General features: G+C 48.0%; 1 protein-coding gene across 5 annotated transcripts in view; it reads right to left on the bottom strand.

Annotated features, from left to right (window-relative positions):
• DENND5A (DENN domain containing 5A) overlaps window positions 1-21,697 on the bottom strand; it is a 144,305-nt gene that overhangs the window by 111,100 nt on the left and 11,508 nt on the right. The gene's annotated exons all lie outside the window — the stretch shown is intronic.

Here is a 21,697-nt window from a genome sequence, read left to right as displayed (position 1 = left end):
TATGCCCCACTTCAGTCCCTAACCCTGAAAATAGCATTTAAATGAAGTATGGTACTAGCTTTCCCCATAAAATAATGGGACGTCATTCAACTGTCATGGGCCTTGCTGCTGCAGCTCACTTCACCACCTGCAAATTTTAATACTTGCCTTGAAAAAAAAAAAAAGCAAACAAAAATTTGCCTCCCAAAATAATCTTTGCCTTTTTATTAGAATGTAGTTTGCAAGCATGCAGCTGGTAACAGTCGCAATAACAATTGGGCAAAATTACATGAAATCACATGCTTTAAATAAAAATCAGAGACTTCAGCAACACCTGCAAAAAGGAAAAAGAAAACTAACACAAACATTTCAACCCCTCATTTATTATCTTGTGCATAATAATTAAGCAGCAAAGGAAGCTGATTTGGAATCTGTTGGGTTTGTCCTGCCCTTCTAAAATACTAAAAATTACACTTCTGTACCAACTGAAATAGCTTAAAACCTTTATGCCACACAACAGGTTCAGCAAGATGCCCCTCAATTCTCAAATACAGCTTTCTGAAGGGACACAGCCACAAACCCTACCAACTCTTTTAATGGAGATCTTAAAGTGAAAATCTGTTCCCGTCAGCAATCCCTAATAAGAGGTCCAATTCAGAAAATCATTTAGGCGAAAGTGAATTATCTTCAAAACACTGTACTTAAGTGATTTTTTTTTCCTGAATCAGAATCGAACAGAAGTCATGCAGGATCAGAGATATTTAAAAAAAATCAACAACAACAATTTTTTCTTTCATGAGTTTAGTTTGTACATCCACCTTTTGTAAATACATCAGATTGATTGCTACAGAGCCTTTTCCAGCTCCTTTTGTAATTACAGGCAGTCCCCGGGTTACATGGATCCGACTTACATCGGATCCCTACTTACAAACGGGGTGAGGCAACCCCGCACTAGCTGCTTTTCCCCCTAGCAGACCAGGGAGACACGAAGCTAGCGCCCCACCCAGCAGACCAGGGAGACGTGGAGCGGCTTTTCTCAGCAGACACCTCAGCTTGAGAATAAAGGACTGAGGGAAGTGAGGTGTGGGAGAATAAAACTGAGCTCTGGAGAAATGTTTGGCTAGAGTTTCCCCTACAATATGTACCAGTTCCGACTTACATACAAATTCAACTTAAGAACAAACCTACAGTCCCTATCTTGTACGTAACCCGGGGACTGCTTGTATGTGCATCTCTATACATTAAAAAAATCATGTCACTCTGTGTCCTGTCTCATCCCTCTCCCAGCTCAAGCCCAACCTCACTGCTCCCCCTCGCCACTTGGAATTGCTATTTCAAACCAAGCCCCTACTCCCTTTCCTCCACCCCCACCCCACAGAGCTTTCGATGCCAAGAAACGTGGCACAGTAGCCGGCAGACCCCACATGGCAACTGAGGGTTTGCAGTGCTCAGGACAGCAGCCCAGGGACAGGCGCTAGGAACAGGGCTCCCAGCCTGGCTTGTGTGCCAGCAGCGGGCTCTTAGGGGCTCCCAGGTGTCCAGGCTCTTGGGGAGCCAGAACACAGTGCCCGACTGTCCCAAGTCCGGCTACCCTCGCGGACACTCATCCCCTCCTCAGCGGCTGCACTTACTGTGTCTGCCAGAGCACCCCCGAGCTGCCCAGGAAGCTGCCACACTGACCTGTCTGCTCCTTCCCTTCTGCTCCCGGTGGGCAAACATGTGGCTCTGGGCACAGTACAGGTGGCACCACATGGGGGAGAAGGTGGGATAGCAGCCCCCACTGCTGCTTTCCCCACCTCGGCAGGCTGCAGTGCCCTGGAGTGCTATGTGCACACAGCATTATCTGTGCCTCACTGCACCCCACACGGGGCAGGCAGACACCGCTGCACTGGAGCCGGGCCTGGTGAACGCCATGACTGGGAAGGGGAGGGGGGTTAGAGTTGGGGGAGGGAGAAAGAATCCAGGCTGGCAGAGCCACAGCCCAGCCCTCCCCAGTAGCCAGGCAGGAGAGCTGGGTTTCCCACCGGCGACGAGAGGAGGGTTGGCGAGCATAGCGAGCAGGGGGCACAGCCCCCTAGTATCTTTATATTGTACTGAAGCTATAGCCATTTACTGTAAAAGAGCCTATTTGGGAAAATTTGAAACCTACTGATATAGTGTCAGTTGGGTATAAAAAACAAGGACTCACAGATAAGCCCTCTCAAATCTAACAAAGATCCTTCGGAGGGTCAGAGTCAACACAAATGACTATTTAGAGTTTAAAATTAAAAGAAAGGTGAACACAATTAGGGATGTAAGAGGCTTATCAGGTAGTCAGTCAAGTACTTGAGGACCCTACTTGCATTTCCCTCCAGGCCCCTCGCAAGGACTCGGGACGAGCCACAGCTCCACTCTCTGCCCATCCCACTTACTGGGCTGGCTCCAATCCCCAGGAGCCCTGCTCATGCCAAGCAGGCAAGGAAGGGGCCGGGCTGCCCGGCGCTGGGTCAGAAGCCGAGGACCAAAGCCTGGGCAGGTGGAGTGCAGCAGCCAGGCGAGCTTGGTGCTGCCAGGCTAGGCTGCGGGACATGCAGGCTCGCCGCACTGCCTGGGCTGGCGCTGCACCGCAGGCGGGTCTCCCATGGCAAGCCGGGCCGATGCCACTGCCAGTGCTGTGCAGAGCCCTGGGCTGGGCATGTGGGGCAGCACCTTGGACCAGGCTAGGTGCTCGGGGAGCCTGGATATGCCCTGCAGGCACCTTGGAGGAGGCTCCAGCAGCAGAGCCGGTGCGGCTAGACTCGCTGCTCAGCTGGAGCGAGCCCAAGCTGGGTGTGGATCACTATGGGCTGGGGGGTAAACACCAGAGCTCACCCATTCTCAGGGCTTCGTCCCGGACAGGCGGGTGCCATGTAGCTCAGCCCGGGCATGCTGCAGCCAAAAGGGCAGAGCAGAGAGAGCAGCCAAGCAGGGATTCTGCGGGTGCGGGCAGCGCTCGGGCTGTGGCCCGGCCAGGCCCTGCGGTTCCTGGATGGGCTCTGCCCACCCCTGCCTGGCCCATGTGGTGCCTGGGTGCCACTGCCCAGTGTGTGGTGCATCCAGGGGGAGCTGCCCTTCTGAAATGGCTTTGGCAGTTTGCTCCGTGGGCCTGGAGGCGCAAATAAGCAGGTCAAGCGCCCCTCACCGACCCAGTGCAGCCTTCCTGGAGCCTGGCCAGCCTGCTCGGACTGCTGTACCCCTTTGTCTTCCCCTTCTGGTTGTGGGATATGCACGGTGGGCAGCTCTTGCTGTGGTCCCCGAGAGTTTCCAGGAAGAGAGTGGGCTCCCCAGACTGCAGTAGTTATCGCCGAGAAGGGGGGTGAGGGGCGGCTCTGTGGGACAAACCCGGCAGCAACCCAGCTGCTCTGCTCCACCACTTCTCCAAGTCCGCCGCTGCCGGCATATCCGATAATCCAGCACCACCTAGGTCCCAAAGGTGCCGGATTATCGGAAGTCTACTGTACTTGCATGCCCACTTCTCTCCTACACTTTGAAACCACTGACCACAATCACCAGGTTCCCAACACTACAAATAGCAGCAGATGTTTAAAAGAAAACACACACAAATATTCCCTGGGCTAGGAAACCTCTTTTAACAGGACATTTCATTACAATGATCAACTTCAAAATACATGTTTATGGAATCCATCTGACTTCTGCAACGAAGAGTCACATTGTGATGTCATCAAAGAGAAGCTGTCTGAACTATATTTAAGGAAATTGCAGCAAAAAAGGAAAGCCTACATCTGCAATACAGGCGACATCATAGACGGTTATAGCTCCGTCTACAAGTTAAATATCTTAAAGTGATACTGGTGAGGAAATTAGGCCAAATGCTGGCTTGACCCCTGGAAGCCAGTTTGTTTTTGTTTTCTCCCTTTTAAACCAAACTACGCTGCAGGTGAAATGTAAAAACAAAACAATGCAAAGCTAGCAGAAAAAACTAGTGCACATATGCTAGGGCTGTATCAGGAGAAGATATTCCTGAAGCTCCCACTGGCCGGGAACAGCGAGCTGCGGCCAACGGGAGCTGGAAGTGCCCGGGCATGTGGAGGAGCAATTAAATACAGTGGCACGACAGCCAAACTGCATCTAACCCCCACTGAAATTATTACCCACCTCTGCTTTAATTTAGTACAGTTGAATAGGATAACTTCATTAAAGTTAACTTTTCACAACTTAGAGTTCATGCCTCTAACAACAAAGACATATTCTGTGTTGCGTGGAATCATGAAACAGAGGAACTAGTCTATCTGTCCCTGATATTTATTCTATGAAATAACCATACTTCAATTCAGACAGCATCAAAGGCTTGTCCATGCATCTCCTTTCATTTGAACTGACTCACTGCACATTCAGTACAACTGCTGCTGCATGTATTAAGAATATCCCACATTCAAACAACGAATTTTATTTCATGGGACAAACAACAAGCCGTTGGGTTTCCTCTGAAAGTTGGAAGCTGACCATGTCAGAATGTGTCTCACCTGCACCCCAACCCAACCACATCATCTCCTTGGTCTTTAGGCTTCTCTTCTGTGTTTGCCCTCCAAGTAAGCCTTTGCAATGCACGTTAATGAAAGAGAACACCTACACCTAACCCCTTCTGACTTAGGGATGTTAAACTGCAGATAATCAGCTAATCGAGTAGTCAATGCAATTTCCATAGACTACTCAATTAATCAATAAGCAGGGGGTGGGGGCGCTCACCACCCCTGCTGCAGCTCAGCCTTTGAAATGTAGGAAGAGCCGGGTGGCTTTTTCTACATTTAAAGGGCAGAGTTGCAGTGCCTCTGCCTCCCCTGTCCTCACCCCACCCTAGAGACTGTGCAAGCCAAATGGTACCTTATCAGCACAGGAAATCCTGAGATTCCAGATTGTATCACTGCGAAAAACTGAGCGAGCCAGGAGATGGGTGCACTGGGCACAAAGCAATACAGAAGCGTTTCTCAGTTTACACCAGCTCTATGGTGAGGGGTGAAGGTGAGGGTCAGACCCTGCTCTTTCTTGCTGCACCCCACCTGACCTAAGGAGACAGGCAGCCCTCTCCCCTGGCTTCTGGAGGAGCCCCGCTCTGCACAACTACCCCACAGAGCAGCCCTCCCCACCTCAGAAATGCAGCTGCCTGCAGCACTGAGCAGAAGGTAGGGTGGGCAGGTCCCATGGGGGAAAGGCCTCTGGGCTTTCTGCATGCTTCCTCAGCCCCGAAGCATGATGGCACCTGTCCTGCTGCTGCCAGGGTTTCTCCAGCAGCTGGCAAGGCCCCTTCCCAGGCAGTACCTGGAGGCAGATGCCACGGCGCAGCTGATCTCCTGTCTAGCAGAGCTGGCTCCCCACAGCTGGGGCTGGGTGTCGGGCTGCTGCTTCCTTGCTGGGTGCCACCAAGACCTCTGCCCAGGTACCACCAGCCAATGGTAGCAATGGGGAAAGCCTCACTGCCATTCCCCCAATTGTGGGGGTGGAGGGAAAGCTCGACCCATCCCCTCCCCACACAACAGAGGGGCAGTATGGGTGTGGGGGAAGAGGGTGGGTGAGCTCAAGCCACAGACCACCTAGGAGACTGCACTTTGAGAACCACTGACTTATAGCCATGCCAAGGTGCAGGATCTCTTTGGCATTTAGGGAGAGGAAGCTGTGCACTCTCAGTTGCACCCCAACCATAGGAATGAGGATATCTTCAGGCAGCTCACGAGGTGCACGACAAAAAGGGCCATGACCCATGAAGAGGATGCAATGTGCACTGCAATGCTGGGACAAAGTGAAGGAGCTGCAAAACGCCTACTACAAGGCATGGGAAGCAAACCACCATGCTGCTGCTGTGCCCACAACCTGACATACTGGGGGGGCGGGGGAACAATGCCAGTTCCACTTCAAAGCCCCAGTCGTCCTGTTCCCATTTCCCCCTCCCTCCCCCAGGATACTTCAGGGCCTCAGGGGCCATCCCACAGTGTGCCAAGCTAGGAGGAGGAAATCATGGATGAGGGTGCAGAGGGAGAGGGGGACCCAGACCCCAGAGGATGACTCAGCATCCACAGATGAATGCAGTCAATAGCTTTTCTACCTGAGGCCATGAGCCAGTCGCAGTAGTCAGAGGCTGTGGAGGATGCGCCTGGTAAGCGGGTTTGCTTTCTGGAAGCGTTCAAGCACGTTGCCAGGAGCGGGAAGGTTGCAGAAAGCACTCTTGGGTGTGTTTTGCTGCTACCAACACAGGGCTACTCAGATGCAAAACTGAGTGCTGATGCAACCTCTCACTACACAGTAACATGCCTCATAGCTCTCATCTCAAGTGCCATGCAGCTACTGAGCACACAGCTGCCGAAGTCTTCAGGCAAGCCTGCTGTGTTCTCAGTCCTGCTAAGGGTATCATTCCCTCGCCACTGAGCGGTTAGCAGGAGGGAGAGGGACATCTCTGTGCAAAGACAAGCCATGTATGGGCCCGGAGGGAACCTGCAGTCACCAAAAAGGCCCTCCTTTGCTTCCCTGCTCACTCCAAGCACAAAGTGTCTTCCGGGGGGAACACAGCGCATGGAAACTGAGTGGCCATTACTAACAGTAGGGCCTCCCTGCAATGTCCTTCCCAAGACACACCTTGCCCAGAATAGGGCCAGGCACCAATGAATTCCCTGCCCTGGAGTGTAACTCACCATTGTGAGGGACCTTGTATCTCATGTGCACTCACCCCAGGGCAGCCAGTCAGTGATAGGTATGTGAACAGTGCTTGTGTTTAAAAGGGGTTGAGGCAGCGCTATATCTAGCATTAACAATGAAACATGTTGCAGTTTACCTTCACAGACTTAACCATGGGATAGCAGTCAGCACGGACATCACTTGCTGAGCCGCACTCCACACCTACCCCCTCAACCTCCATCCATGCAGACTCCCACAGGCACCCGGTTCGCTCACCCATCCTCGTACAGTTTAGCTCTGATGAACTGCAGCCGCCATTAAAAAGCACATCAGACGTCGCAACTGGATATGAAACCTGGACATATACATATCTGTGAAGCTCTCAGGACCTGCCTGATCTCCTGCCTTCTCCCCTACCCCATCTATCCCCCCATCCCTCCTTCACAAAATGCAGATGTGTCATGCTTCACGTGTGTTCTATGTTTGTTGTTTTAAATACATGAAATTCTTGTGTTTCAAAGTAATCTGTATTCCATGGCAGGAAAGCAAGCAAGGAAGGGTACCCCAGCAAAGCAATGGTCATTGTAGCACTAAGTGCATCACACGGACCAGAGTAACCCCCTAGCAACACAGCCACTGCACTCATGGCAACAAATATTACTAACTTTTAGCATCAAATGGCTTCCTTAAGGCAACCATGATCCTTACTGGCCCATGCTGTGCTCTTCTAATAGCCCCGCGCGGTTATTGCCGCAGTCTGTATCTTCCAGAATATTTGTGAAGGCAAGGGAGAAAGCTTCACCAGGATAGTTAAGGTGAAGACAATGTAGAAAATAATATGAGTTTCCTGCAGTATCTCACAGCTTTGATTTTTAAGAGTAACTGAATATAGGATGTACATAATGTAAGGCAATTGAGACAGTTAAGTGATTAAATGTCTCAAAGCTAATTGTGTTACAGTAAAACTCCACTGGTCCTGCATCTGATGGTCCAGCACTCCTGATGGTCCGGCACCATCAGGAACCCGGAAGTGCTCCGGGCAGCCGGACCATTGGAGCTGCTCTGCCCCCGCTTCCCCGATTCAGCCGCTGCTGAAACTGACCAGCGGCTGAATCGGGGAGGCCGGGGGCAGAGCAGCTGGAGTGCTGCCGGTAGGTCCCATAGCGCTGCCCCTCAGCCCTGCAGGACCAACTTGGCAGCACCCCAGCTGTCCCCGATTCAGCCGCTGCTGAAACTGACCAGCGGCTGACTCCGGGAAGCCTGAGGCAGAACTGCTCTGCCCCGGGGTTCCCGGAGTCAGCCGCTGGTCAGTTTCAGCAGCAGCTGACTTGGGGACGCCTGGGGCAGAGCAGCTGGGGTGCTGCCAGGTTGGTCCAGTAGCGCCGAGGAGTCAGCCGCTGGTCAGTTTCAGCGGCGGCTGACTTGGGGATGCCTGGGGCAGAGCAGCTGGGGTGCTGCCGGGTTGGTCCAGTAGCGCCGCCCCTTGGTGCTGTGGGACCAACCCAGCAGCACCCCAGCTGCTCTGCCGCAGGCGTCCCGATTCAGCTGCTGCTGAAACTGACCAGCAGTGTCTGAATCGGGGACGCCAGGGGCAGAGCGGGACTAACTGCAGTTTCTTGGAAGCTGGCTAGAATTAACACTGAACATCGCTTAAATTAGTGCATGCATCTGAAATATCTTTTATGAGTAGTATTTCTTTGATGGATTTTCTTTAAATGAATGTGTGTATTGTTGAGATGTGTTCTCTCTGGCACTCAGACACTGGTGGCACAGATAAGGAAGACTCCCAACCCCCTCACAAGTTCCCTAACCTAGACCTTGGAGTTAGAAAGGCAGAATTAACTGGGTGCAGAAGGACTGTGAGGGGAGTTGATGGAGCCTTAGCTCCACACCCCTCCCCTCCACACACTGTGTTGGCCAGCACTGGTAAGCCAACATTGGGGAGTCATATGCTTCTGCTTAAAACCACCAGCAAAATCATTCCATGCTGTTATTTAATTTGTTGCATGATATTTAGTCACAGGTTAGCAGCCTTTTAGGCATCAGATATTAAAACAGATTAAATATGTACAAATCTTAATGAAGGGAGAATCGGTCTTTATATCACGTAGGATTCATTTACGCATATGTAAAAACAAACTTGGTGTTTCGATCACCTGCTATGTTTGTATGACATTTCATTCAAAAATAGAACACATACTGTAAATATACATCAAGACTCAATGAACTGGATCAATAATATTCTGTATCGTGGCCATTTAAGAAAGGGAATTCTGCTTGGCAGATAACAAAAAGCAACAAATTATCAAATCTAAATCAAGAGACTTAGGTTCCGGTTGTCTTTGTAATTATTTTGAGCAACTCAGACCCTGTACTGGAACCAACAAACAAAAGAAGGTGGCACTGCTAATAATTCTTTGAGGTCAGTGTATCATGATCAATCACGTTTTGCTTTTATTTGTATGGGCTTTTTTTGGTTACTAAAGTGCTCCTCTTCAAATCTGCTGTTACTTCAGTAGCGAGTGACAGTAAAGCTTTGCTTCCTCTCATCACCCTTGAGAGGTTGTTAGGAAGGTATGTTCCTGTACAGTTTTCACAGTCTTGCACAATTTAAGTACAAGAAAAGTAGCTTTGCAGTATTAGTAGCTTTGCAGCTTTTACAAATACTTAAAGGTAGAAAATGTAGACAAACAGGAGTTTAAAAAAACACACAAGGCAGTTTTCCTGTTTACTTAAAAACATTTTTAACTTTTCTTTCATATTTTTCTGTTTAAGGACAAATGTGCTCTATGAAAATTAACTATTTTATAATATGTAATGTTGAAAACAGAAACAGAAACCTGCCATGGTAGCATGTGGACTGAAAAAAAGACTGATTGTGTGGAAAGTGGGATAGGATAGTGTGAACGGTTAACACTAGGCCTAGGCTCATCGGTTAACCGTCACAGTGACATGCAGGCCCCTCCCCCAGCTGCTGCCTATGTATCAGAGGCAGCAGGCGCAGGGCAAGAGGGACAGGTGGGATCCAGCTTTTAAGCTGGCTCCCTACATGTACCAGCTCCCGTGCAGCCTCCTCCTCTGCCCACCTCTGCTACAGAGGCAGTGGGGGGGCATGTGGGAGCTGGCACATGCAGGAAGCCAGCTTTTAAGAAGGCTGCCACCCATAACAGCTTCTTGGAGAGCCTTTTCCCCTCCCCCGCCATGATGCCACACTTCTATCTCCTACAGAGGCAGCAGCGTGGGACTGAGAGCAGGCTGGAGCTACAGCTTGCGGGGAACCATCCGTTCCCACCTGCTCCCCTGTTTAACCGCTGAAATTTCCAGCAGTTATTTGGAATACTTGGAAGATCTGTGATTATATCGATGCAGACAGTCTCACCACCGATGCAGACCTCAAGTTTTTCACGCTGTCCTGTATTGCACAATTCTCATCCACGTCCATGAATCCTTCATAAAAGATCCACTCAATGCTCTGAGGCCTTCCTCTTGTTCTTTTCACATCTCGTGGATACCACTGGAATATACATGCTGTCCATCTGTTGTCTCCATCTCACTACATGGCCAGACCATCTCCTTTTCCAGTCATCTATAACTTAGATGAAATCTAGGACATCAGTAGTAATACACTGTAGCCTACTTACACCACCATATGTCTCTCCATTGCTCTTTGAATGGTCTGCAGCTTTAGTTCTTCTGTAAGTGTCAAAATCCAGGTTTTGCACCCATACAGCATTACTGGAAGAACACTGGTGTTAAAGAGATGGGCTTTCACAGCAGAGGGAAGTTTGGAATCCGCAAAAACACTGTGCAGATTCCTAAAGGCATTCCAACCTGACCATCTCCTACTCCTGCTTAACTCTGAGCCCAACTCATTGTCCATTTGCAACACTTGTCCAAGATATGCATATTCATCCACCAGCTCAACAGACTGTCCATCCAGCTGCATGACGCACTCTGAACAATATGCATTTTTCATCCACTTCATTTTTCCAGTGTGGATAGAAGACAATCACCAATGTCACTGAGGAGGATTTGCAATGTTTCGGGTTTTGACGCAATTAGAACAATGTCATCTGTGAAAAGGATCATGTGAAGAACCTCCCCATCAATCAGAAATCCATCTTTCACGTCAATCCTCCACAGGATGCCTTCCAAGATGCTGTCAAACAACTTCAGAGAACAAACATCCCCTGCTTTACACCTCACTTAACTTCAGTGATCACAAGATCATCAGAAAGTGTGATTTCTGTAGTTGCGTCCCTCATGGCGTCTTGTTAGAATCATACATATAAGACACCGTGCGAAAAGAGAGCATTTAGAGCTGCATTTTGTTCCACTGAGTCAAAGGCTTTTTTAAAGTCAATGAACAACAAGCATAGCTTGCTGATGTAATGTTCCATTCTGTTCCTTAAAAAACAACCAACCTATTGTAAGCAACATCATTTGGTTTTTTCCCAGAAGTGGCTAGATTGCAGAGGTGATGCATGCCTATGAAGAGCCTTGGGATAAAATTAGGGATGTGAAAGGTTAAATCAGTTAACTGGTTTTGGTTAACTGGTGGGAGGCTGAAGCAACTCCCTGCCCACTGCAGGCAGTGGGTAGGGTTGCCAGGTGTCCAGTTTTTGCCCGGACAGTCCAGTATTTGTGGCCCTTGTCTCATTAAAAAATAAACCACACCACAACCAGAAAATACAGGATGTTTTTCTCAGACGGAAGGTGGTGGTTGGGGACATTTTTCCCTTGCTGGCGGAGGGAACGGGGGCATTTAAAGGAGTTTTTTTTCCTCTAACAACTTTGGTCTTTTTTTTTTTTTTCCCCTGCTCAACCAATTTTTTTCCCCACCGTATTCAGGATTTTTTGTGAAAGTATCTGGCAACCCTCGCAGTGGACTGCTCCAGCCCTATAGGGCCTGCGGTGAAGAGAGGAGCCTGGGTGTGTCACAGGAAGGGGCTGCTTTGGCCAGAACAGAGAGGACTGCTGCAGCCTAGCCAGGCTGGAACAACCCCCCATTAAGCAGTTTACCAGTTAAACATCACATTTAACCAGTTAATCAATTGAATGGGATTTTACATCCCTAGATTAAATGCAATTTGTTTGTGTGAATGACTGTCTAGCAGTTGGTTCCTTGTCTAAAAAGCCTGTGCCAACCATAAGAATGCCTTCCGATAAGGACACTCCCCCTTCTACTAAAAAAAAATCCCAACCAGTCCCCCACTTACTGAAAGAACTTAATAAAAATCTAACACATTTATAAAGCCCTATCCCCAAGCTGAGTTTTTACTACAAAAAGGAGACTATCAGAGGGTCCATGAAATCCACTAGAGACTCTGACATCGCTACTGAATTTACTCAGTGGGCACTCTCATTATAAAATGATTGGAAGCAGTGTGAAACCATAAAGGTTTGTCTACACCTATGAACACTGCAGTGAAGATAATATCTGTCTCAACAGGAGGGCCTCTGCCGTCGACACAGACACTCCACCCCGTCAAGACCTGATACCTAGGTCGATGGGAGAGTTTGCCCATCTACCTAGCACTGTCTACACCAGAAGTTAGGTTGGTTTAATTGCGTTGCATAGGGTGAGCGTTTTTCCATACTCCTGAGTGACATTATATTGACCTAATTTCCAAGTTTAGTTCAGGCCTAAGATAGGTGCTGTCTTTGCTAATTAGGTACCATCTTCACTAAGTGGTTAAGTGTATTTCCAACTTGCTCTCAGTTGTTTTCAAAGATAGTCCCCAGAGTCTTTTAATCCCCTCAAAAAAAAGCAATCAGTGTTAAAATATATCTAACATCCTATAACTTATTGTCAACCTTTTGCTAACCAAGCACCAGGTCTGTTTGAATCTATAGGTATGGCTAGTAGGGAAGATTTATCAAGGAGCATTAAACTAACTAGAAGCCTCTCGAATACAAGTAGAGCTTAGATATAAGTACAGCCTAAAATAGGACTAAGCAAGATGTGGCCCGAGGGCCAAATCCAGCCCACCTCATGCTTTGATCTGTTTAAAAAAATTCCAAAAACTGGTGGGGCCCAAGAGCATCCCATTGTACAAGAAGAAGGGTCATTCTGGCTGGTAGTCTCTCATTCCGCATCAGACAGTACAGGGTTCTTCTGTTTTTAAAGGCACATCAGAAAGTCCCACACCACAAAACCTTGTTCATCTACCTCAGAACAGTAACAGTCAGAGCAGATGGGATTTGAAACTGTGGTTCCAGATTAAATGATTATTTCAAACCTTTCAGCTTGTATGTCAGAGTTGTTAGACTGTGACTTGCTGTGTGAATCAAACACTTTGGAAGGCTTCTTTATTGTTGATGTTGGACATCAAAACCAACAATCAATAAGGTTTAAATCATTCAAAGCCTACCTTCATTGGTAAATTAGGCTGTGCTACAACACTGCCTCAAGAAGCTGTATTAATGGTAGCAAAGGTTTACCATGACCACAATATTCAACACAACTGGGCCCCACCTGTACTGACTGCAAAGTCTAGTTTAACTAATGTTAGTTAAAATGACTATGCAGGGTTGGGTTTTAACCCAATCTAGCATTATAGTCAAGAGAGGCCCTCATTGGTATACACACAGCCAAGCTACTTCTGAAAAGCTAGCAGGATCCTCTGATTTCTTTAGCACTGTGAAAGCTATAAAAACAGGAAACAGCATCCAAGACTTGACAGTAGCTGAAGCAAAAAATGCAATTGTTAAACAAGAATTCTTGCTTTTATTCCAAGATTCAACCAAAGTTGCTGCTGCCAGGTCTGTAAATGAACAGCCATTACAGAGGTAGACAAGCATGGTTCCAAATTATGACTCGTTTCCTTCCTTCAACTCTTTCTCCTCAAACAGAACCACATCTATTCAATAGTGTTTTCCTCTTACCCCCTCATTCATCCTGATTCATCCTAATTCTTTCCATGTTTAGCCTAGCACACACACATTCTATGCTTGCAGTTATTCCTCGTAAGAGAAATCATTACGTCTAAAACAATGTTGAACTGGTAAACAATAAATCAGTCAAATTAAGTTACATACTGGCTGGGAATTTGGCCTCTTTGGCCTCTTAGTCTTCAAGACAACTGCAACATATTTATATCAGAATATTTTCTCAAGGAATCACAGGTACTCATTTTATTGAAAGAGCTTAAGTTTTGATAATGACTATTAAGATCTCAACTAACCTGTCATTTAGGCAGGGTTCTTAACTCAGGAGTTTTGTGACAAATCATCCTTAAATCTATGAGTCTCATATCTGTAACTTCATACATGGGGAATTTTTGCATGCTAGTGATCAATAGTCATACTGTGACCCATCAGTATTCTTAAGCCTCACCAAACAACTCAAAGTTAAAAAGGTAGCCCTTATATTCTGTACAGGCAACACAACTGCTAATCTGTAATACAGAAATCTGCCTACTAGGAAACTGATTAAATGCAGGTCTTTATTTTTGAGATCATAATTAAGGTTTTCTGTTGTAGTGTGATCCAAAGAAATCACTTCAAACTCAACAGCTACTCAGTTTTTTTAAGAAAGTGAAAGGAATAGCAGCTAATGTGGCATATTGGCAGTTAGGTTTAGGGAAAGTTTCTTCCTTTTTCCACTATTTAAGTTTTTATCAGATAAGCAACCCTGATGGCAACTGATTTTTCCCACTCCTATGTGTCTTATCGTAGATTACACACCTTTTAAAAACCAGCACTTAAATATCCATTGATTTCAATGCACAGTAAGTACTTTCCTATTGCAATCTCTTCCTGTCCACCTGCCTAACAAACAGGAAAATGGCAGCCTCCACGAAACAAACACAGTGGAAGTTCAGTAGAGTTAGCAAATTGTACAGGGGCCAAATAACTTGACTAGCTGTTGCCTCGGGTATGGAGTAAATCCTTCCAAAAATCTGAGATTAATATTATATAACAAAATTACATAAAATTAAGTTTGTCACAAGCTTCAGTAATTTCATAGTAGATCATAAAAACTAAAAACAGAAAATACTTTCCATACATCCACCACACTAGCCTTCTATATCTGCAGGGGTCTCTAAGATGAGAAGCTTCAGAGATCACATCCAACTGAGTTCCTCCTGCATCCAGCTTGGTATACAGGTTGTAAAACCTCTCTCAACTGCAATTCTCTAGTCTGGCAACATCCATGGTCCGGCATGGATGTTTGTAGGACCAGAGAGTCCTGGTGGAGGGCCAGAGGCACAGATCCCTGTGGGACCGGCAGGGCAGTGAGCTGCCCGCAACAAGCTGATGGCGAGACCACCCAGCGCATGGCAGCAGTGCTGCCCAGTGTGGTTGAGAGACCTGGAGCAAGACTGCTCAGCGTGGCTGGGAGCCACGGTAGTTCAGTGAGGCAAAGAGCCATGGCACACAGCTGCCCGGCAGATCCCAGAGCCCTGACACAGTGCACGCAGCTGCCCAACAGGATCCAGAGCCCCAGCAGTGATGGTTGCCCAATGGAGTTGTCAGGGCAGCAGGGCCAGCAGGAGGTGGCTAGGAGGCCAGCGGGTAGACCAGGGGTTCAGAAATGAGCTCCCCTGGTCCAGCAGAATCCCTATCCAGAACCAGTCAGGTCCCAAGGGTGCCAGACCAGAGAGTTCTAACCTGTAGTGCACACTATAAACATCTGCTAGCTCTTAACTCCTGTGGCTAAATGGCTGGAGGAAGATTACACAAGATCAGAGATTAACAGCTAACACTTGGAGTATTTATCATTGCCATTTTAACTGAGTTTCTATAATTTTTCACCTATGTTCACCTAATGACCAGAGAGTTTCCTTTCAGAGAAAGGACCCTGATTCTCAGCTCATAGCACCTCATTCTGCAAGTAGTCCCAATGAAGTCAATAGAATTACTCGCAGCATAAGTAAAGCGATCAGAACTAGGGATGTAAAACAAATACAGAAATACATTAACCATGTAAAATTCCATCAGCAACACAGTTAAAAGTTTTAGGGATGTAGCTGTGGGGAGGGAAGGGTCAGCAACTCTCTCCGTGGGTTCCATCCCTATCCCAGGTCCAGCAGCCAGCCGTTCTCCCAGGGTCCCCACTCCTGGCGGGCTGCCAGTGGGGTGCTGGTGGGCTACTGATTGCCAGCCCCGTTGCCAGGCTCTTGGCCACAGGTGAATTAAACTCACTGGCTGGGACCCATGTAAGTAATGGATATGCATCAGCTCATCAGTTAAACTTTAACATCCCTAATGAGAGCTGGTGTTAGGAGAGATGATCACTGTGATTCACAACTTTACCCCCTGACACAATGGAAGTCTCTATAATAAGGATAAAATTAGTTTGTGTGGGAGACAGACCTTTCTCAGGAGCCTGCCTGCTGGAATGAACTCCTCTAAGAACTAATGGCCATCACAAACCTTACCAGTTTCTACTTTAAGTGCTAGGCACATAGAGAAGACATGATCAAAGCAAACAAACATATAGTATAGTATAAAAAAATCCTAAATAAAAGACACACCCATGCACACACTCCTCCCCTGGGGAAAGGCTGAGAAAACAAATATGATCTACGCTATTCACATTGCTTAACATATTATTGAAAGGCTGACACTATACTGAGGATCACAGAAATCTACACAGAATAGATTTCAAAGCAGAAGAGCCCGTGTGGAGCCTGGGGTCAGCAGGATTCCCCAGTAACCCCAAGCTCCACACAGCATTTCCATCTCTGAAATGCACAAGAGCCCCTGCTAGAGCTCTTGACAATTCCTAAGGTAGAACGTAGAAGTCCTTATCGACTAATTGACTAGTCGATGGAAATCCCATTGACTATTCAATTAGTTAATAGAAATTTAAGATCCCTACTCCATGTAGCCATCCCAGACATGCACACACAAAGGACTCTACCTACCTAAGAAAAGGCTGAGCAAACAGAGAATCCTAGGAGAATTTCAGATTGCTCCAACTAAGCTAGAGTTTGTTGACCTACGTTAGAAAAACACTACAGGTTAAACCTCTAAAATCCTGGACTCTCTGGTCCGGCAACATCCGTGGACCACGAATATTGTTGGATCAGAGAGCCCCAGCTATCCAGGTTCAACAGCACAGCCTGGGCTGGGAGTGGGGAGCCCAGTGTGGTGGTGCGCACAGTCCTGGCTAGGGCCAGTGGCAAGGAGAACAGCCCCAGTCATGGCTGGAGGTAGAAGGCTGGGGTCTAGGAGCATAGACATGGCCAGGTCTGGCACAGTGGAAAGCGTAGTCCCACCCAGGGCTGACGGTGGAGAGCTAAGCCCTGGCCGGAGTGGAGGAAGTGGGGCCAGCTCTTGTCCAGGGCTGGTGTGGTGGGGGATGCAGCCTCAGCCAGGCCTGGCATGGTGTGAGGCTGGAGGCAGCCAACTGGTAGCAGAGTCTACAGTTGGGTAGGGAGCCTTGACCTCCCCTCATCCAGCAAACTCTGTTGTTCAGGACCACTCAGGTACTGAGGTTGCCAGAAAAGGGAGTTCTGACCTATACAGCCAAGAGCCTCCAATGTCAATATCCCATCTCAAAGTCGCAACGGATAGAAGTTACAGTTAAAACGTAACAGTAAAGGCAATCTTACTGAGTCCCGCCAGCACACTTCCAATGAAGCAGACAGCCAAAGCAGATGAATTTCATGTCAGTATTGAAAAAGGGAAGTGGAAGTACTCTTGGCCAAGATAACAAAGTACATTGGCCTTAGTCAATCACAAGGCTACATAAAGCACCTCATAGCTGTTTCTCAGGAAACTCACTGAATTACCTGACTTTTTGGAAAGAGTGAAAAGGTGTCTATTTTTGATACTAAAACAGCTTAGCTGCAAAGTCGGATATTTTAGTCCTGTACACCTCTTAAAAAGACTTGGTGCAAGCATAAGATTGGGAGCTGGGAACTGCCAAATTCTAATACTGATAGGCTACGTCTAGACTGGCATGATTTTCCGCAAATGCTTTTAACGGAAAAGTTTTTCCATTAAAAGCATTTGCGGAAAAGAGCATCTAGATTGGCACGGGCGCTTTTCCGCAAAAGCACTTTTTGCAGAAAAGCGTCCGTGCCAATCTAGATGCGGTTTCGCACAAGAAAGTCCTGATCACCATTTTCACCATCAGGGCTTTTTTGCGCAAAACAGTTTTTAGCTGTCTACACTGGCCCTCTTGTGCAAAAACATTTCTGGAAAAGGGCTTTTGCCTGAACGGGAACGTCAAAGCATTTGCGCAGGAAGCACTGATTTCAGTCAGTAGAATGTCAGTGCTTTTGCGCAAAATCAAGCGGCCAGTGTAAACAGCTGGCAAGTTTTTGCGCAAAAGCAGTTGCTTTTGCAGAAAAACTTGCCAGTCTAGACGCAGCCATAGAGACGTCCTTCTGTGGCCTCTGGACATGTCACAATCTCAGATTTAGCTATCTTGCTTGTGCAGTGAAGTTAAAGAGTCTCTCCCCCTGCGAAGTGTGATTGGTAGGATTTCATTTGGAAAATGCTTTTAGACATGAAATGCTCATTAGAATGATCCACAGAAATTATTAATAATTTCACCCTCGCCATCCTCACCACAAGACAAGTCAAAGGTCTGAAGAAGCTTCCCATAAGAACCTATCATCTTCTGGGTAAGAGCCATGACAATTACTCTCCTAGAGAACTATGAGCTAAACCCCTCCTTCAGCTGTACCAGAGAAAGTGGTATACTGTAATGTAGGGCACAATAGTAAATGCCAGGGACATTATTCCATAGTGTAAAAGAGCACACAGATCACTGTGTTGCTACAATAATTCAACTGCTTAAAGCCATTTCAATTTCTGGGAGCAATGTAAACAGTGTACACCTGGCCTCCATTCAGAGGCAGAAGTCTATGTGGTAGCCAACACTGATAGCAATTTGCTTTCTGTAGCTCCTAACTTCCCTCCGCCATTCATCACTTTACAGATGGATGTGAAAACAAAGGACCATTTTTTCTAAAAACACCTGAAGTGACTTCGGCATCTATGTCCTGTTTTCAAAAGTTACCAAGGCACCTATAAACTTAAGACCCAGGGACTTCCTAGGAGACTTAGCTGTACAGTCACTCTAACACTTTCAGACTCCTTTTTGTTTATACTCCACTTGAGATTATTGTTTAAATTTATCATCAGCAGGAAGACGCCCAGAGACACTACAGGCTGCAAGAGTCTCTCCAAGAGGGAAAATGAGGCTGCCTAAAAAGTGCCATGGCAGTTCACATGGAGGCCAGACCTGATACAATCCCCCATGAATGACAGTTACCCAACGAACGGTCATCTAGGGAACACTCTTCCCTGGAAGGAGGAGAAAATGAGCCTGACATGGCAGCTTCCCAAGCAAATTCCCCACCTTGAGTCAGTTTGTGTCAGCTTTAATCAATTTTCTGTATTTGGGAAAACTTTTTACTCTAGAGCAGGGGTTCCCAAACTTTTTGACACAGGGACCAGTAAATCCATTCATGAACTTTTGGAAGACTGGTAATGTTCATTTGCATATTCATTAATCAAATGATGAATATTCAAATAAGTTGTTTTGGTCCTCCCAAAACCCCCAGTGCCAGCTTTAGCAAAGCTTTTGATATGGTCACCCATAATATTCTTGCCAGCAAGTTAAGGAATATGGATTAGATAAATGGACCGTAAGACAGACAGAAAGCTATTTAGACCAGGGTTTCCCAAACTTTTTACTTTAGTTGGAACCCTTTTTTTTTTTTTTCCCAATACTGCTTTTTGCAGCCCAAAAATTTAAACACATAAAAAACAAACTGAGAAAATACCAGACATGTTATATGTCTGGTATTTTCTCAGTTAGGTAAGTTGTATTATTACTAGATGTATCAGTTTGTAGTTTCGAACTGCCTGGCTGGTAAATGTGCTCAGGCTGCGTGAGTGTGTACACCAGCCAGACAGTTCACAATAGAATCCCCGGGCCAGACTAACTCATGCTTGGAGGGTTGGGGGGGGGGGGGGAGAGGAGGGGCAGCGTCCCAAGATCTACATATGGCCGGGTCAGTCCCACTCGCCGCAGGCCGATTCATTCTTCCCCCTTGCTTCCCCCGCTGCGCCTCTGGCCAGCCCCACTTCCCCCAACCCCCTGCCAGGCAGCCAGGTCCCCCCCGCTTCTCCTCCCAATCTCCCTTGGCCAGCCCTGCTGCCCGCATCCAGCCCTCCTTCCGGCGGCCACTTCTCCCCACCCCCATCTTCCCCGGCCAACACCCTGCATCCCACCTCGCACCCCCCGCCCTGCTTCCACCGGTGCTCCAATCTCCCCAGCCTGCCCTGATTCCCCCATCCAGTGCTGCTTCCGGTGACCAGCTCTCCCCTCCTCCTCACCCCAGAATCCTCTGGCACCTGCACCTTCCGTTAGCCCTGCACCCTCCTGGTGCCTCCCCCTTCCCTTACTGCCCCTGCCCCCTTTGCCCTCTCTTTTCCTGATACCCACCCCCTCAGCACTCTCTGCCCCATCCCCTACTGCCCTCTGTGCCCTCACACATGATTTGCTCCATCCCCACCTCTCTCATGCCCACCCCTTCTTTCAAGCCTTCTCCCAGCACCTCCTCCTCCAGCCCCCAATGCCCTTCCCCTCTCCTCTCCCAGCATCACCCTGTCACCCCCTCTCACTGACACCTCCCCTCCTGCCCTTTCCCTCAATGTCTGCACTTGGCCACCTGGCATTTGTGTCTCTCTCCTGCACCCTGTCCCTTGGTGCCTTCCCCTCCCAAGCCCCTTCTCCTTCCACTCCTCCCCCTCTGCACAAGCCCACCACCACCTCCTCCTCCTCGCCTCTGCCCAAGCCCGTTCCCTACCTTCTGCCTTCCACATTGCGGGGCTGGAGGCTGCCAGAGCCAGCGTGGCCCCGCCACGTGCCTCCAAAGACTTTTAAAATCCTGGGACGTGATGTCATGTCACGCCTGGGCACCCTCCCCACCCACGTGCAACGCCACACATGGGCAGCAGCAGGCGGTGAGGAGGAGCCGCGCACGGCGAAGACACTCTGGGGGCGGGGACCTGCGCCTGTGCCAGGCAGAGCCAGGGGAGAGACCCAGCTCCACATATCGGTGGAGCAGGGCCCCCAGCTCTGTAACTCGCCGGCACTTCCGGGTTCAGGGGCGCAGGGCCTGAATCGACCTAAGGCCAGCCCTGCCGGCAGCCACCAGGCATGCTGAGGCCCATATTTTTTTTCCCGCGGCCCGATACCAGGCCGCAGCCCATACTTTGGGAAACACTGCTCTAGAGAGCTGTAAACTTGACTGTGGGCCACAAATACAGGAAGTACTTGTCACAAACTTGCTGCCAACTGACTTGCGGGTAACAGAGAACTCAAAAGGCACAAACATGAAAATTCTACAAGAGCAGAGAAGAGGGAGACTACCAACTTGAAAATCCACATTTGGTACCTACTGTCATTATAACTGTAGTTTGAAAGTTTAGAAGAGAGAAACCTTCACTCTTCATTTCAGTTTGTGCCTATGACAGTCTTAGTTTCTTCCTCGTAGAAAAGGCTTGCCCATAAAAAAAAAAAATCAACAAGGAAAAAGAAATACACTGACACAATGTTTCATACATAGGCAGTGGGAGGAACAATGAGAGAGAGAAGAAAAGAGTATCCTATGAAATCTATATCATGTCAATCTCTAAACATCATGATTACACACACACACACACACACACACACACACACACACACACACTATTTTAGAGATTTGTGAATCTGTCAGAATCCATTTGTTGAAGAAATTCTCCTATGCGGTAAGAACTAGGACCACCAAATTTGGTATCAACTTTCTCTTATCCTAACTTAAAGCAAGGTGAGGGTTTGGTTGTGCCAGGAAAATGTGATGTGCCAGGAATTTGATTGTTTTCCTTAACATGGAAAGGGAGGAGGCTTTGTTTATTTCCATAACATGGAAAGGGATCAGCGGGAAAGCAACACTACATAGTGACCACTGGGGGCAGTGAGCACAGAGGACAGCTATACCAAGAAGGTAGTGGCCAGTTGGGGATAGGGACAGGACTCGCCCCATTTTGCTGGCCAGCAGAATGTTCTCTCCTCTCCCCCCCCGCCCCCTCCCACACACACGCAAAAAACCCCTCCCTCTGG

This window comes from Pelodiscus sinensis, chromosome 4 (genome assembly GCF_049634645.1).
Source record: "Pelodiscus sinensis isolate JC-2024 chromosome 4, ASM4963464v1, whole genome shotgun sequence".
NCBI classification, from domain to species: Eukaryota; Metazoa; Chordata; order Testudines; family Trionychidae; genus Pelodiscus; species Pelodiscus sinensis.
The sequence above is the reverse complement of the archived record's forward strand: the minus strand, read 5'-3'. Positions and strand labels throughout refer to the sequence as shown.